The sequence below is a fragment of the Eriocheir sinensis genome, chromosome 22, assembly GCF_024679095.1.
Source record: "Eriocheir sinensis breed Jianghai 21 chromosome 22, ASM2467909v1, whole genome shotgun sequence".
In the NCBI taxonomy this organism is placed as follows: domain Eukaryota; kingdom Metazoa; phylum Arthropoda; class Malacostraca; order Decapoda; family Varunidae; genus Eriocheir; species Eriocheir sinensis.
The window spans coordinates 6,064,810-6,084,082 of record NC_066530.1 but is presented as its reverse complement, the minus strand read 5'-3'; positions in this window follow the sequence as shown (position 1 = coordinate 6,084,082).

The window sequence follows — 19,273 nt, the reverse complement described above, 5'->3', positions numbered from 1 at the left end:
ATATGCACCCTGGAGGCCGGAGCTCGCCACTTTCATCCCAGCACCCTCCATGCTGGTGCTTCGAAGGGCCAGCCCTATAAACGCTCAAGAACGAGAACTGTTGTTAGAACTGGTGAATAGTGAACCGGGTGGCATATTCCAATGTTGGCTTATATTATTATAGGAACAGTGAGGTCTTGAATAAACAGAAAAATATTGTTTCTCACATTATGACTTTTTATATAAGGCCCAGAAAATTTATAATGTTCTTATACCCAATTAATAATACAGTAACATGGAAAAATGTGTGGAGTTATTGGCAAAGAGGTGGTCTTCAGCTGTTCTTCCTGAGGGGAAAGAAAATAGTTTGTTTCCTTTCCGCTTGCCGCTTCGCGCGCTGCACAAAGACGCTCCTCATCACTGATACAGAAATACCGTTTGGTCCACAAAGACTGCTTTCCTCGCGGGAAGGGGGAAGAGGTTGACTGATATTACCGCAGTTAGTCTAAAGATACTACAGTTCCCTCTCGAGTTTCACGCTATCCGAGTTTCACGGTTAGTCCTAAATTCTTACCATCCCGACTTTCGTGCATTATCACCCCGAGTTTCGTGCTGCTTTGACACATACGGGTCACGTCTACTTACCATCGGCGTCAAGCACACTACCTTTAAAGGTAGTATCACACTGGAGGTTTTCCTCCAAACATTGTGGATATGGCAAGAGAGAGAGAGAGAGAGAGAAAACAGCTGACAGTTCTGAAAACACGCTTGTGATTAGCTGGGAGTCCGATGACGTCATCGCCGATGCTCACCCTATCAGCAGCTTCACTGCCTTAAGGCGGTGTCACAATGGCCGTTTTCGTCCAACCACTGGGGCTACAGGCAACGCCCGTACGCCCAACCGGGAGCGAGTTCACGGTTATCCGTAAGCTGGTGTCACACAGGGCTTTTTTCTTCCCACCGCGTTGGCGCCAGCTAGGGCAACCGGCAACTCCAACTTTTCCACATCCACAACGTAAACAAAGCACTTGCCCTGTATCAACATGGCATCGTCTGCTAAAGTAAGGGCTGTAGCGGTTTGTGCTGCCATTACCCAAGTTATGGACTTGTTGCTGCAGTTAAATGGAAGGAAGAAACTGTTGTGGGTGTGGCATGCCTGTGGTTCCTCCATGCCAGTTCTCATTGTCACCACTGCGCGTGTGTGGCCAACCCACCCATCTTGACTCAACCACATAAACACATGGATCGAATAACAACACACACACACACACACACACACACACACACACGGCCCGGTAGCTCAGTAGTTAGAGCGTCTGCCTCACAACCAGAAGGACTGGGATTCAATTCCCCAGCTGGGTGAGGATAAGTTAGGTTTATCTTCTTTCAAGTGTAGCCCCTGTTCACCTAGCAGTGAGTAGGTACGCGACATAAGGCGAGGAGTCGTGACCTCACTGTCGTGGTGTGTTATGTGTGAGTGGTCTCAGTCCTCCCCAAAGATCGGTCACCGAGATCTGAGCTCCTTCCGCAGGGGAACGGCTGGCTGTCTCGAGAGAGACCCGCAGCAGATCAAGAGGCGGTGGCTGAATGGATAGCGTGACAGCGCTGCGTTCAGGACGACGCGAGTTCAATCCCGCCCAGTGCCACCAAGCTGGGATTTTTCAGCCGCCGCTGAGTGGCTTAAAACTACCCACATGCTGTCCAGAAGACCACCTATCAACCCGGACTCTAGATTCTAGGATTAAAGATGAGCTCCGGGAGGGCAGCATGAGCCAATGCAAGATGGCGCCACCATAAACACTCCCCTGCACCAGAACGGGCTGGGCCGACCAACAGGCCCCACCGGGAAGAAGTCTTGGGCTGACCATCAGGATCCACTGGGAAGAAGCCTACCAGTGCAATAAGCCACAATGTAAAAAAAAAAAATAAAAAAAAAAAAAAAAAAAAAACAGGCACGCACACACCAGACTCATTAGTAACCATTGCAGATGTTTCTGACAAACAGAAACAACTTCACCATTTCTTGAGTGTGTTAGAACATGTTTGGTGAGTGGCTCACATGAACCAAACCTAGCTCTTGGCAAGAAGAGAGCACTCGTCTTCAACACCGCTCTCCTCTTGCCATTGGGTATGTTTGGTTTGTATGAACCACTCACCAAATAAGTTCTAACACACTCTAGGAAATTGCAAAGCCAATTTTGTTTGTGAGAAACATCTGCCATGGTTCATGATGAGTCTGGTGGGTGTGTGCATGCGTGTGTGCGTGTGTGTGTGTGTGTGTGTGTGTGTGTGTGTGTGTGTGTGTGTGTGTGTGTGTTTTTTGTTGTTACAAGTCCATCACTTGGGTAATGGCAGCACAAGCCGCGAGAGCCCTTACTTTAGCAGACGCCGCCATGTCGATACAGGGCAAGTGCTTTGTTTACGTTGTGGATGTGGCAACAGACCTTGGCCGTGTGCGATGCACACCCGGAAAAGTTGGATTTGCCGGTTGCCCAAGCTGCCGCCAACACAGTGGGAAGAAAAGGGCCCAGTGTGACACCAGGTTACGGACAACTGACAACTTGCTCCTGGATGGGCGCACAGGCGTTGCCAGTAGCCACAGCGGTTAGAGGAAAACGGCCAGTGTGATACTGCCTTAAGGCAGTGAGGCCGCTGACTGGGTGAGCGCCGGCGATGACGTTATCGGACTCCCAGCAAATCACAAGCGTGTTTTCAGAGCTCAGCCAATCGTAAGGCTTCATCTGTGGCTTTAAAACGACCCGTTCTCTCTTCCTATTTTCTTCCTTTTTTCCAAGGTACGTATTTTGAGATAACAAGGGAGTAAAGGAGGAAAAAAAGTGAGCCTGTGCCATGACGTGCTCGGGGCCGACCATCAGGCCCAGATGTATAGTCTACCGGCGCCATAGCCCACATGTAAAAAATAAAAAATAAAAAAAAATAAATCTCCACGGGTCGGAACAGATAAGCGCTTTTTCTGTGTTTTCAATACATCGAGTTTCGCGATCCTCTAGTTTAGCACTATACCTTTGGAACGAAACGAGCGCAAAACTCGAGAGGGTACTGTATAGTCTATAGAATCTAACTTGAGCCTTTAGACACGGCTCCCCTGAGCCGCGCTAATGCCACATCACCCCATCATTCTCCTCAGAGGAGCTCGCTACCCCCCCCCCTCTCTCTCTCTTATTTACGTTATATATAATAATTTTTGCTTGGCTGGACAGGACATGAGAGTGAGACCTACGTAACCCTTCCGTTGGTGGAGGAAGGGTGAATGGTGCGGCACCATCGCATGAGCCACGTTGCCAAGTGAAATGGAAGGTTTACAGAGTTGTTGTCTTTCCCTCAAATCCCAAGCCCTTCATAACACCATGCAGTCATATTATGAATATACATATACAGTGGTACAGTGTACCTCATGATTTGAACGCCTTTCAATTCAAACAATTCTCAATTTGAACACATTTATCAAACAAATTTTGTCCTCCAATTCGCATGTGCATCGTAATTCAAACACAAACAAACGGCTGCAGATGAAGCCACCAGTGTAGCCAGGTCGGTGAATGTGATAGCGCGGACTCCAGCCTCAAAAACCGCCAACCCGCGACTGCCATTTTTTCCCAGACACTCCCTTAAAAAATAGCCCAATTGCGTGGGATAACAATGTGTATAACAGTAGTACTTACCACTGCTTCGTATAAAATGACACTGGTTAGGAAGAAAATTAAGTGACTTAATGCCTGTACCTAAACAAACTAGTGGATGGCTGTACACGTACATCAAACCTGACAACACGCGCAAGACACGCTTCTTATGTCTTATGTTTCCTTAGAAGACAGGGATCATTGAGGTAAGACAGACCTTCTTCATAAAACTGTTTAACTTTGTTTGATTGATAAACACAAACAATTTATGGATAATATTGAAGAGATATTGAAAAGATTGATTATTATTCTATATTTACAAGTGCCTGTTTTATCATTTTGCACTTATCTTTTAACATTCTTACTTTACATATGAGTTCAGCAAACACTGAAGCACATTCAAGTTTGAAATTTCACACTTCCTTAAGTTTCAAAAATATACTAGAATATTACAACAACTAGACTTATGATGAAGAATAATAATAAAGAAATATGATGCATGAACTTTATACCCGTTATCCCTCTGAATGTTGATGTCTCTGCCATGTTTGTTTGCATTTCAAAGCAGTGCCATCGAGTCTATAAGACAGACCAATTCTGGTAGGTCCCAGCAATTATTAAGTGTTTTAAATGTATTTATTTGAGTGATCTGGCCACAGGGCACAACATAATCCCATAAAAATGTAAAAAAAAATATGAGGATTTTGGGGCCTGGAATAGATTATTTTTTTCTACATTCTACATTTCTACATATTTTCTACATTACAATGGGATAAATTGCTTCCTAATTCGAACATTCTTAATTCGAACAGCCCAAATAAACCAATTAAGTTCGAATCACGAGGTACCACTGTATATATATTCCATAAATAGATAACGTACAGACTAACAGTGAGACAGATCGCCATACGCAGGTCATCACTAGATGTGTAAACAATGGGGGGGTACCCAGACCAAGCCACAGGGCTCAAGTTAAAGTCAATGGACTATAGGGAAGACAACAAATATTGCAGTAGACAGCAGGAGACAGTGGCTGAGTGGTTAGTGTGCCTGTGCCACGTCCAGGTGATCCAGGATGGACGCAGGTTTGAATCCTGGCCGCCACACAGCTGGGATTTTTCAGTCACCACTGAGTGGCCTAAGACTACCCACATGCTGCCCTGAAGACCACCTATCAACCCAGACTTTAGATTACCTCTCCAAAGAGAGGCTCAAAGATGAGCTCTGGGGGGCAGTATGAGCCAAAACAAGATGGTGCCACTATAAACACTCACCTGCGCCACAACGGGCTGGGCCGACCATCAGGCAGTGAAAAAGCCTAACTAACGACTGCGAAGTATTTAAAAAAAAAAAAAAAAAAAAACTGAAATAGAACTATCGCCACAAGGCTTAGACTGTGCTGTGCTGTGCTAGCGTATTTCCTTGTGTGCCTCTCCTCTCGTGTGTGATACTACGTGGTGCTTTGCAAACTCATTCCGTGCTGTTGTCTGCAATTTTTTGGTGTGTATATTCAGAAACAACTGTCCCTGAACCCAGTTGGGCCATGCCTTTCAGATACAGAAATCCCTCCTAGACCTAGCGCCTCCCTCCCACCCCACCTTAGTCTCACCATCTACTCCAGCTACAGTTCAAGAACTGGTCACCTGTTCAAGACAACACCTAGTTGCCTGCCCATCTTGCCAGTCATATCCCGCTGCACATGAATGAGTTCTGTGTGGTGTTCACTGATTCCATTCCATATTGCTGTGTGGCAGCTCAGTATGCACCCTTCAGTGTGTGCCCTTGTGTGTAATCAACTGGCACGGCAGTGATTGTGTGTTGTTGACATTTGTGATAGCATTTTTTTCATTGATGCACACATGCTGGTGGCAACATAGATCAGTTTCATGTTGTTTTTAAAAAACTTGTGATACATTCATGCATGAGGAACTAATCTTGTTACCAGATGTTTCCAGTGAGTAGGTACAGTACATCTTTCTGCCCACAGTCTGAAATAATTCTTAATTAAATCCTTCCTGAATACAACAATTTTATTTATTTAACCCCTTCAACATAAGGATGTGTATACTGCGTCCTGGTTCGCTTTAGCCAGCATATGTGTTATTTCTTCCTGGATATTGTACAGTAGTTTTCATAATGTAGATCGAATATGATACGATGTCTTGTTTGACTTTCAGTATTATTACAATCAAACCTCACCATTTGCGCACATATGGGCAGTCTGAAGGAGCGCAAATGGCGAATGTGCAAATGGCGAACTTAATAACCTATAGGGGAAAATACATATGGGCGGTCACGGCCCAAAAACCCCCCTACTAGCTAAAAAAAAATAATAATAATAATCTGCTGGCAGGAAACACGTCATACTCACGGCCAATCTCTCGCTTTTTCCTTCCACTGTCCACCTTAATCACTTCCACCTGTGCTATGGTCATCATCGGGTTCTTCCGGGGTTTAGGCTTCGATAACACTGCGTGCAGCATGATGGTGGTGCAAAGATGAGGCAGAAAACATCAAATAATCGCAGTCACCACGAGACCAGGAGAGGCGATCGGGTTATGGCGGGAAACGACATGTTGTGTACGTTGGCAGTGTTCTTCACTGGCGGCAGAGGGCGCGCGGGTGGTAGACAGCTGTAGCTCACCAGCGGATGCCATTTTGCTGCCAGAACAGCTAGGAAACATCCTCAGAAGATCAGCGGACGCCATTTTGCTGCCAGAATACCTATAGTCCGGCAAATCTTAAGTGGCAGCTCTGACGTAGACAGCCCGCTAGACTCTGTTGCCACGTCTCCAACTGACCTCGCACACCATGCCTCTCTCTCTCTCTCTCTCTCTCTCTCTCTCTCTCTCTCTCTGTATGTGTGTGTGTGTGTGTGTGTGTGTGTGTGTGTGTGTGTGTGTGTCTCTCTCTCTCTCTCTCTCTCTCTCTCTCTCTCTCTCTCTCTCTCTCTCTCTCTCTCTCTCTCTCTCTGTATGTTTGTGTGTGTGTGTGTGTGTGTGTGTGTGTGCGAGAAAAGTGGGGGTGTACTCTCATTCGGGGAGTATGGTGCACGACAATGCATAATAATAATAATAATAATAATAATAATAATAATAATAATAATAATAATAATAATAATAATAATAATAATAATAAACCTCTTTTAAAAAATGCACCAAGACTCTTAAATTTATCCCTTGGGTGGTGTGGAAATAAGTGTAATATTTTAATGTTCTTAGCGACCACTCCTTCCCCACTCCCTGGCCATCCCCAGCGGAACCTCACCATTCACCTGGATGACTCGCATCAAAATTTGCTTGACGGTCCTGGCATTCCACATACAGGTACAGTCTCCATATTTTATCATAATTATGCCATATGGCTGATATTGTATGGCAGATGGCAGACACACACCAAAAAATGGCAGAAATGCGATAATTAAAGCAGGCAGAGCAACTGGCAACTGCGGTGTGTTGGGTTGACTTGAGCTGACAACGCCGTGGTGGCAACGCTGCCAAGTGTTGTACAAATTTCTTTGTATTCACTCACAGATAGAGAATCAATCATAAAAAAACATACTTGTTTTTTATATTAGAGTGAGAGAGAAAGAGAGAGACACGGGGAGAGAGAGAGAGAAGGGTGTGAGAGGCACGGTACACGAGGTCAGTTGGAAACATAGCACCAGTGTCTAGCGGGCTGACTACGTCAGAGCCGCCACTTAAGATTTGCCGGACTATAGTAAACGTCCTCAGATCAGCGGACGCCATTTTGCTGCCAGAACAGCACAGCAGAAAAGTTACAGGAAAAAGAAATAAAAGATGAGTATAAACGTGAAATGGCAGAGGCCTTAAGTGAAAAATGGGAAAGTGTAATAGATAATACAAATATTGAAAAGTTTTTGGAACATTTAAAGAAATAATGGTAACTACAACAAATAAAAGTGTTAGTGATGAAAGTGGTGAGAGATGGTAAAAGAAAAGGAAATTCATGGTGGACAGAAGAGATAAGGATAAGGAGCATAGTGAAAGGGAAAAGGGAACTCTTTAAGAAAACACAAGAAAGAAATGTGGCTGAGCAAGTAAAAAGGGAAAGGAAAAAGAAATATAGAGCATGCAAAATTAAATTAAAACAAGCAATAAAAGAAACTAAGAAGAGAGTTGATGAAGAATTTGGAAAAAGACTAAGTGAAAAATATAAAGGGAACAGGAAATCATATTGGAAAGAAGTAAAAAACGAAAGAAATGCAGAAAATATCTCCTCAAGTAAAATAAATGAAGTTATGGATGAGAATGGAAAGATGTTGAAAGACGGGGAAGCTGTGAAAGAGAGATGGAGAGAATATTTCAAAAACTTAATGAATTTTGAGGATGGACGTCCAGCAGCTGTAACAGCAGCAGTTTTGAGTAGAGATAGAGGAGGAGTATATGAAGAAAGAAGTATAACATATGAAGAAGTAAATCAGGCAATAAAAAGATTAAAAAATGGAAAGGTAGCAGGAATTGATGGTATCACAGCAGAAATGTTGAAGTGTGGAGGAGATGCAGTTGTTAAATGGAAGGTCATGATATGTGAAGTAGCATGGGGGGGGCCAGCAGACTGGACAAAAGCCATCACTTACCTTACCTTACCTTACGGAACCTTACGGTGTTACTGGACGCAGGCCAAAGCTAGGCCTCTATGTCCAGATCATTGTCGCTGTCAAAACTGATATTCAGGTGGTGTGCCGGGGTGGTTACCAATTTTTCTTCAAAATTATATTTAATTTGTTGGTTTGACCAAAACTTATCTAAACGTTTCTCAAATGATATCATGCTCACTGCCTCTACTACATACTTGGGAAGGCTATTCCAGGCATCAACGACTCTTGAATTGAAGAACATCTGCCTCTTTTGCGTCCTGGACCTCATTTTCCATAGTTTCAATTTGTGTCCACGTGTTGGCCCTGTATGTCTCTCAAGTTGGATGTTCACATCCTCATCATATTTACCTTTGAGGATTTTATATACCTCAATCATGTCTCCCCTTAGCCTTCTGTAAGTCATTGTTGGTATCTCCAATTGTTTCAGTCGTTCTGGATATGGATATGTGTCCCAGTTTACAAGGGGAAGGGCAGGAGAGGGGAATGTGGGAGTTATAGAGGTATGTCTCCTGAGTATACCTGGAGAGGTATATGGAAAAGTCATAATAGAGAGGGTGCAAAGACTTACAGAAGAGAAAATCAGTGAAGAACAAGGAGGCTTCAGGAAGGGAAGGGGATGTGTGGATCAGATATTTGCCTTCAGGATGGTATTAGAAAAAATATTAGCAAAAGGAAAGAAACTATACGCTGCCTTCATGGATTTGGAAAAAGCTAATGACAGAGTCAATTGGGTTGCATTGTGGGATGTTTTAAAGATTTATGGTGTGGGAGGAAAACTGCTTAGTGCAATTAAGTCTTTCTATGAGGATGCATCTGCATATGTCAAAATTACTGGAGAAACAAGTGAACATTTTGAGATAAAAGTGGGCTTAGCTACGACAAGGGTGCGTCATGTCACCATGGTTATTCAATATTTATATGGATGGTGTTATTAAAGAAATTAAGGGCAAAGTTGGACAAGTTGGAGTAAGACTGTTCGATGAGGGAAGGAAGTGAGTACTAAATTCGATACTGTTTGCTGATGACACGGTGCTCATTGCAGAAAATGAAAGTGACCTACAAAATTTGGCCAGTGTTTTTGATAATGTCTGTAACAGGAAAAAGCTGAAAGTAAATGTCAACAAAAGTAAAGTGATGGTTTGTGAGCAAAGTAGAAGTGAGGGTGTAGATTTTGTTTTTGAATGGTGAAGAAATGGAGGAGGTCAATGAGTTTAAGTACCTTGGATCAGTTATGTGTAGGCATGGTGGAACGGAGGGAGAGATAAGAGAAAGGGCATTGCAAGGAAGAAGGATGGTAGGGTCTTTTGGACGAATCATGAATGGCAGAGGTGTGAGCATGGAGGTAAAGAGGGATTTGAGAAATACAATAATAATACCAACCCTCACATATGCAAGTGAAACGTGGGCCTGGAATGAAAGTCAGAGGTCTAGAGTGCAGGCAGTGGAAATGAGTTATTTGAGGAGTGCTTGTGGTGTGAGTAGAATGGATGGAATGTGAGTAATGAAAGTGTGTACGAGCGTTTTGGAATGTGTCACAGGGGTGAAGGGAAGAAGTGTGGAGTGGTGGAAGAAGTGAAGCGACAGACTTTCAAGTGGTTTGGCCACATGGAGTGAATGGAGGAGAGTAAGATGACCAGAAGGGTGTATGTGAGTGAGATAGGGGGAGGGAATGCTAGAGGACAACCTCCAGTGAAATGGAGGGATAGGGTGCAAGAGTACATTAGGGAGAGGGGGGAAAAGATCTTTGAGAAACTTTGAGCAGGCAAGGAGGGAGTGTCTGGATAGAGAAAGTTGGAAGCTCTTCTGCCGTGGCCATCCCCTGGTGGGAGCTCCTAGGAGCAGGCGTCGATGAAATGATGATGATGATGAACAGCTAGTAAACGTCCTCAGAAGACCAGCGGACGCCATTTTGCTGCCAGAACAGCTAGTAAACGTCCTCAGAAGATCAGCGGATGCCATTTTGCTGCCAGAACAGCTAGTAAACGTCCTCAGAAGATCAGCGGATGCCATTTTGCTGCCAGAACAGCTAGTAAACGTCCTCAAGATCAGCAGACGCCATTTTGTTGCCAAAACAGCTAGTAAATGTCTTTAGAAGATCAGCAGACACCATTTTGCTGCCAGAACAGCTAGTAAATGTCCTCAGAAGATTAACGGACGCCGTTTTGCTGCCAAAACAGCTAGTAAACGTCCTCAGAAGATCAATGGATGCCATTTTGCTGCCAGTGAGACGCCGTTACCATAGCGGTGAGGTGCGCATATGGCAAGACCACCTGCGTAAATGGCGGGATGATGGCCGCAAATTAAGGCCGCGCAAATGGTGAGTGCGCAAATGATGAGGTTTTACTGTATAAGTTTTACTGGCATAAGTGTGCCTTGCACGCATTTGTGCTTCACAGTAACAATCAATTCTAACAGAAAATAACAAAAATAGTGAGAAAGAAATACTATATATATATATATATATATATATATATATATATATATATATATATATATATATATATATATATATATATATATATATATATATATATATATATATATATATATATATATATATATATATATATATATATATATATATACAGTAACACCCCGAGTATCAGAGAGCGGATTATCCGATAAACCGGATTATCAGAAATAGATCTGGTTATTGCAATTTATTTTTTTTTGTATACTAAAACGTTATAAAACATCAAAATAAATAAAAGTAACTACATATGTACTATATTAACACATTTAAAATTGATAAGAACAGTTAAAATGAATATGCTTTCTAATCGTATTGCGAAATAGCTTGTAACGAATAGATCAATGTATTAGACAAAAAACATTAAACAAACTCTCAACAACACCACGTCCGCTTTACCTTTCAGCAAGGACGTAGGTGCGGCGAACGACCAAACTACTGCACGACTACTCTCACCCCGTACTCTCAAGACAACGACACAAACACGACTCCCCTCTCCACTCCATGCCACATTCCCCTTCCAACATACGAGTTGCGCGATAATATGAGTCATCATACTGTGTCTCCACCTGCACGATGCATCAAGGTCACACTTGCAAGCTTGCACAACCATTCACAATCGCACTCTACAACATTCACAATTCAGATCTGCAACGCCACAAGTATCAACATACACTGGTCCAGACAAGGAGACACACAGACAAACATACAATAAAACATTTACATCACATGTTTTAAGCGCATTACTTTGTTTAGCGTGCGGTGTTTGTTTGGTCTCATTGTTTACATCGTCAGTCGGCGGCAGTCGTCACACACTTCACACTGGGCAGTCGATCGCGTTTCTACCTGTGCTTGACCTCACAAAATGGCGCCATAAATCCGATTATCCGAAAATCGCTTATCCGAAAGAGCTTCCTTCCATTTAGGATAATCGGGTTTTACTGTATATATATATATATTTATATATATATATATATATATATATATATATATATATATATATCTATATCTATATATCTATATATATATATATATATATATGCATAGCTGGGCACGATAACATAAAACCTTATTCCCGATAACCGATAACTGATAATGAAAAACCTTAACGGCGATAACCGATATTCGTTAACTAGAGACACAAATACAGTGGTACCTTGGAATACGAGTTTAATTCGTTCCAAGACCGAGCTCGTAAACCAATTTACTCGTATTCTAAAACGACTTTTCTTATTGAAATTAATGGAGTTCCACTTAATTCGTTCCAGGCCCAAAAAATTTTGAAAAAAATTAAATATAAAGGTATATTTTTTTAGAATTACACAAACAATACAACTTCGTATACATTAACTTACCTTTATGTTGATAAATTGAAGACTTCATGGGCTTGATGTGGAGGTGGGGAGGAGGAGTGGGGTTACTGTGGGGAGAGAGTCCTCTGAATCAGAGGAGCTCTCAGAATCACTTTGCTGTCTTTTAGGTAGCTTTACCAAGAATCTGTCTAACGATGTTTGCTTTTCCCTGCGTTTTAGCATGTCTCTAAAATGTGAAAGTGCATTCTCATTAAATAAGTTAATTGCTCGGCCAGACACTTCTTTATTAGGGTGATGCTTTTCAATAAAACCTTGCAATTCCTCCCAATTTTTCAAGGCCTTCTTAATGTCACTAAACTTGTCAATGATCTCTTTCTTATCTTCTATTGTTATTGATCCTTTTTTCCTTCTCTCACTGCCTTCAGTGGCACCTGTCTTCCTCTTGGGCGCCATTGTGTGTTATGTGGGTGAAAATACTCAAAGAAGTGATCAGAAAGCACGTCAGTTCACCCGCCCAACCTCAGACAAACACTGACTGTGTACATGTGCTCGGCCGACCAATAACTTGGGCGGCTGCCACGAGATTGCAGTCGCCGCGCGGGATTTTCAAAACAGTCACAGGCGGATGCTTGCCATTTCCTCACATTTGCTCGTATTCTAGTTTATCGCTCGTACTCTAAATCGATTTTTTACGAGTTGAAATGCTCGTATTCTAATTTACTCATACACTAAGTTACTCGTATTCCGAGGTTCCACTGTATAGGCGATAACCGATAACCGATACCCGATATAAATCCACAATTCCGATACTAGCTAGCGATAAGTCCGATAGGCGAAAACGATACTATATTGATATTTCAGATAGAACAACATTGATGAATTCAAATTTTCATTATCTGTATTTTAGGAAACTTACAAAACCTTAAAACCACACGTTGACACGTACCTATGGACAGTAATACTAGAAATGCCTGAATCGGTGTTGTGTTATTTGGCGTCCCCACCGTCAAAAATTGTTTACAAACACTGGTCTCTCGTGAACGGTGCATGCTCAGACCAGCAAGCGTAGACCTGTACAGTCTCACAAAGCTTTTAAACCGTAATTAAGAGCTGCTGGAAGGCTGAATCAGACATATAGTACCACTACCACCATCCTCGCTGTTTCTAGAATGACACTCTGTACGAGTTGTATTTATATGTACAGAGTGCACATCGTTCTAGAAACAGCAAGGATGGTGGTACTGTATGTTTGATTCAGCTTTCCAGCAACTCTTAATGTGTTAAAAAAGCATTGTGAGACTGTAAAGGCCTACACTTAATGGTCTGAGCATGCGCAGTTCACGAGAGACCAGTGTTTGTAAACAAAAGTGCCAGCTTTTGATGATGGGACACCAAATAACACAACACCGGGTGCCTTCAGTATCATGGCATGGTCACAAACGAATTTGGAATATCAAATTTGAAGCAGTGGATAATTATTTTTGGGGAAAAGTTAAATGATTTTTCTCTATGATATATTGATTTTTGAGCAGCATAAAAAAAATAACCTAGTGTTTTAATTTTCATGATCTAAGAATGAAATCTCATCACCGAAGATATTTCATACCCCGAAGTTTTTTCATACAACACCGGGCCACGCATGCGCAGTAAGGAGACAACGTTTTTTTTTCTGAGAGGCGGAAAAAAGTAGCGATTATCGCTAGTTTGGTTACAAAAGTAACGAAGATACCGATATATATTTAAATAAGTAGCGGATGGCCGATAACCCGATTTTGTTATCAGCGATAAAGTATCACGATAACTTATCGCGTGTGTGTGTGTGTGTGTGTGTGTGTGGAGTTCCTCTTCCCATGAGTTGCCAAGTAGCTAGCTGGTACATTATCTCACCACCACTTCAGTCTGGGACGCAAAGTCTATGGCATGTGGTCACACTGTACAGCAATGCTGCACAACGCTCCCCCGCTACCACTCTTGACAAAATGTTTGATGTGGAAGAAGAAAGATAAATAGATGCAAATGAGGGCGAAAAGAAGAGAAAGGGAGAGAGGAAAGGAAGATGAAAACGAAAGAGAAGAAAAGAAAGCTAAGAAACGAGTAAATACGAAGAGGAATGGGAAGAGAAAGACAGATAAAAGCAAAAGAGGGCGAAAAGAAGAAGGGAAAGGGAGATAGGAAAAGAAATGAAAAAGAATGAAAGAGGAGAAGAAAGAAAGCTAAGATGAGAATAAACAAGGAAAGGAATGAGCGGAGAAAGATAGATAAAAGCAAAGGAAGGCAAAAAGAAGAAGGGAGAGGGGAAAGGATAACAAGACTTTGAAAGGGGAAGGGTGAAGGGAAGAAAAAAATGAATGAGGAGAAATAGGAAGGTATGATAAAAGTAAACAAGAAGAGGAATGGGAAGAGAAAGATAGATAAAAGCAAATGAAGGCGAAGAGAGGAAGAGAAAGGGAGATAAGTATTACCCTCCCCTCCTTGTCCATACCCAATGGAGCATCTTCGTCGCACAATGTGACATGGTACAGAAAATGCTGCGGAGCCGCTGCGGCACCACCACACACGGCGGTGCAGCATAGTGTGACACCGGCCTAAGCCTATAGGAAACATTTTTAGGCCTGAGAAGAGAGAGAGAGAGAGAGAGAGAGAAAGAGAGAGAGAGAGAGAGAGAGAGAGAGCGAGCGAGAGAGAGAGAATCAACAAGTTAAGCTTGATTCCGCTAAACACGAGGTACAACATGACGTACTTTCAAAGTCCAGTTCCAGCATGGCTTCCCTGCCAGTGAGACGCTTAACTCTCCTGCTTCATAAAACATATAATACCTAAACAAATTTTGTTCTAGTTTTCTTTTTCTTTTATTTATTTGTTTCACAGCCATGGTAGCAGCGTACGTGCCTCTCTCTCTCTCTCTCTCTCTCTCTCTCTCTCTCTCTCACACACACACACACACACACACAAAACAAACACACAAGACCCACCTTCAGAACTCCTGGAGGACGGTCTTTCAACCTTTTACTCAGTCAAGTGTTCATATTTCCAGGGAATCAGTGGGATATTTTCCATGATCTTACGTCTGTGTCCTTCCTTTCCCTCTCCTCCACTTTCCTCCACAAATCTATTTGTTTATCACAACTAATTTAAGGAAATGCAATTCAGCAGATTCACGTCATCAACACATAACACAAATTTTTCTGTATATTTATGCATACATCTCAAACTTATCAATTAATTTATGTTTCTTTATGTGCACCATTTAATTTTGCATATTTTTATACATAATACATGATGATGATTATGTTGAGCTTATAGCTTAAAACTCGTTATATTCAGTAGCGACGTTTGAAATTTGGCGCGTGCGGCCAGACCAGATATCACATCATACCCCCCAGACCAGCGTCCCCAACTTCCTTGAAACACAGTGTCAACTAGTCAATTTGTTACTACGTGATAAAAAAAAACATACAAACAGAAAAAAATGAAGTCGTGTGTATCGTCAATGAGTGATGACATACGCATGTACTTCATCGGTTCCTTAGCCAAAATTTTATATGAAGTACTATGGTACGGCATCGGTAATGAAGGGGTTAGGGTAACCGTGTCTAAAATTTGGTGTAAAGGGAAATGCAACAAAAACAAGAATTAACATACTTTACAACACAGCTTACCTGATGAGAAGGTTTACCACATCTTCATTAAGTAAGAGGCAGTGGCGGTCCTCCTCCCACTTGTGGTGTTCTCTAAGAATCAAGTAGGCATTCTGCTCCCTTAGCCTTTCCCTCCCTTGCCTTGTCACACACAGCTGAAGGGCAAAGCATTAAAAAAATTCAAAAAAATTCTCAAGGTGGTCATACTTGTTTTTGCATCTTATATAATACATAGGAATACATAGGAAGAACAGACACCAGAAAACCTGGCGGTCTATGGCAAGGGTGTCTGTCTACTACCGCTACTACTAGTAATCTACGTGTGGTAGGACAGGATAGAATTGATGAAGGCTCCTCCCCACCAACCTCTCCCTCTGGCAACGTGCCAGCAGGAAATACAGTATCTACCCTCTCGAGTTTCGCACTTTCCGAGTTTCGCAATCCTCGAGTTTAGCGCTTAATCCTAAATTCTTACCATCCCGACTTTCCCGCATTACCGCCCCGAGTTTCACGGTGCTTTGACATGTATGGGTCGCTTCTACCTACCGTCGGCGTCATGCGTGCTGCCTTAAAAGGCGGTGTCCAACCACTGGGGCTATGGGTAACCGCGGTTGCCCGTATGCCCAACCGGGAGCGAGTTAATTGTTGGGTGTCCGTATGAATGGAGAACGGTTGTGGGTACGAGCGTGGGTAAGTGGGTACCTCACAACTGTATGTAAACAAACAGATGACGGCAGTGGCTGAGGAGTGAGGAGCAGTGGAAGATGACCCACCAATAGATTCGTAAAATGAACTGGCAGAGCTGGTTTGCTTACTACTTAATTAACAAGATAAGAGAAAACCCCGTGCTGCGGAACAACAGTCCAAAAAACTTTTCTCCAGTCTATGAAAATTGTAGAACTCTCGGTGTTGTTTTCCTCTTCTTCTTTTGACCTGTAATGCATGGCAGCGACAGTGAAAAGTAATAGTGGAAAATAGCAAAAGGGCATAGAAAAGCAAAATCAGGGAAAGAAAAGGACAGAAAAACACCTAAGTTCAGGGTGAAGTGAATAACCGCCATATTCTCAGTGAAGCTCTTCCCTCTTCGTCGAAGCGTCTCTTAGAGAGTGTGTTTCCGTTGAAGAGTATGCCCAGTCCCTAACCTTCGAAACAATCTTTCCGTGTAGTGTTGGTACTACTGCAAATCAAACAAACGTTGAAAACCGAAACCTTAATGCAATTTAGGTACATTTCTATAATGGATTATATAGTGTGACTAATGTTTATGTAAACAGTGCTTGATACAGTGACATACATTATATATGGCAGAAATTTTACATTGATGCATTTAATTGGTTGGTACCCGTGGCTATGTTTGCTTCGCTTTCATATCATCCCGTTACCTGTGGGCGGAGCTTAGGAGACCTCGTTAGAATAAACTGCTTTTATTTTCTTTATTTTCCTCCTGTTCCATGAGACATCTCTTTCTCCCTTCGTTATTTCTCACTTGTAAATATATTTTAACTAGCTTTAGAGCTCCTATCAGTGGGTGGAAAATGATATCTATATTGCTGAGCTTTGCTAAGCTCCACCCACAGGTGACGTCACGAGTTTGGAGATTGGCTGTGGTAAGCCCAGCACGGAGTACCGAATACCACCACATATTCATACAGACTTGTGAAACAAACGCCCGGAGAAAGCCTGTTAGTCCGTCACTTTAAAATTCATCCCAGCAATCTTAATTCATGCTTATGGTTCGAAGTGCCCGCCCTACAAACGCTCAAAAAAGATAACTGTTGTGAATAGTTGAGACTAAAGGGCGGGGCGTGCTGGTTGAGAGGTGTGTTCCAGTGTTGTCTTAAATTATCATAGGAACCGTGAAGTCTTGAATAAACAGAAAAATATTGTTTCTCGCATTGTATTATTTTTTATATAAGGCCTAGAAAACTTAAATTGTTCTTATACCCAATTAATAATACAGTAACAAGGAAAAATGTTGTAATAAAGCATTAAATGTGCGAAGATATTAGCGAAGAGCGGGCCTTCACCTCCTCTTCGTCAAGAGAGGAAATTAGTTCATTTTTTTCCTGCTCGCCGCTTCGCGCGCTGCATCAAAGACACTCCTCGTCACTGAGAATACCGTTTGGTCCACGAAGCCTTGTTTCCTCGCGTGAAGGGGGAAGAGATTCACTGAGATTACGGCCGTAAGTGTGCACTGTGAAGTAATAAGTGCATGGTGTGAAGTACAAAAGTGTGGAGAAAGAGGACCTAAGAAGCGATACAAAGCGTTACAGGTCAAAAGAAGAAGAAGAAGGAGGTCCACTACACTGGTGCCGTTGTAAAGGCAATACCTCCAACACCATCACATCACATGGCAGCAACGGTCGGGTCCACTACACTGGCCGTGTCATGAACTCATTCCAAGAAATAGCCAAGGGGAACTTTCCATTTTCTTACTCTCCAACGGGTCACCTGTAGGGTTGCACCAATAAGCAATTTGGCCGATTACCGATTAATCGATAACCAATAATCGGCTGATACCGATTAATAGGCCGATTATTTAGAAATTGTAAATGTAATTAATCTTCATTAATTACTGGACACTGATACCACAAAGTTAAAGAAATACCGTAACCCTCTTGTTTACAACTTTGTTTACTGGCCAACTGTCATCTCCTTTGTGGAGAGCAAATACTTTTAGTAATTTGTTACTTATAATTTAGCCTTGCTTTGTGGAAACATCCTGATTTTAATATGTCAGAATTTGCCAGTTTTCTCGTTCTTGTGGTGATCCTAGATGCTAATAGAAAAGGTAGTGTACAGAAAGTTTATCAATCTTTCGTCTTCTACTAATTTACTGTTTGTTACACTGTGTTTGCTTACTTCTAAACTAAAAAATGCATGTTTTGATTTATTTTATTAGTACAAAATATACAGTATGATTACTGCATATTAATATGAAATAACTTTATGTAGCTACAGTGATGATAAAGTTGAATAATGTCCCTCAATTAGGTAAAATTGAAAATGGTATAAGCGTACCGTATGAAGTCTGTATCTGAACGTGTCCACTACCAGTACGGTGAGACTCGGTGAGAGTCCGTGAGACCCACGCCACAGGCTATCATTTGTCTGTCAGTCAGTCAGTGTGTCTCAGTGAGCATGTTGCCTATGTTATGTAAGGTGGTGACGTTCCACATATTATTTATAAAAATTCATATAAGTTTTATGGGGACGATCTACTGAGTAGTGACATAACAATGCGATACGGACTTAACACTTGCAGGACAGAATGGGTAAACGGAAAAGCTCTTACAGCGGTGGAAGGTGTTCCAGTGAGAAGTGGAAGACAGAAAGGGTAAATCACAGTGACTTTACATAAGTTTTGTGGGGACAATCTAGTGAGTACAGAGTAGGGATGGGCAGGTACCGTTAATTTGAGTACTGGTAGTGCCTGTACCGTAAACTCGGGTGCCGTTAGTACCGGTACCGATACCAGTACCCAAAGGAGTATTGTTGTGCTGGAAGCTTCCCCCGGCGACCATAGGCCTCTAGAAGGCTCCCGGAGAAACGAGCAAAGGGGCGGGGAGCAAGGCGAGCCGTCCGCGCCCCACGGGGCGCGGCCAGGCGCC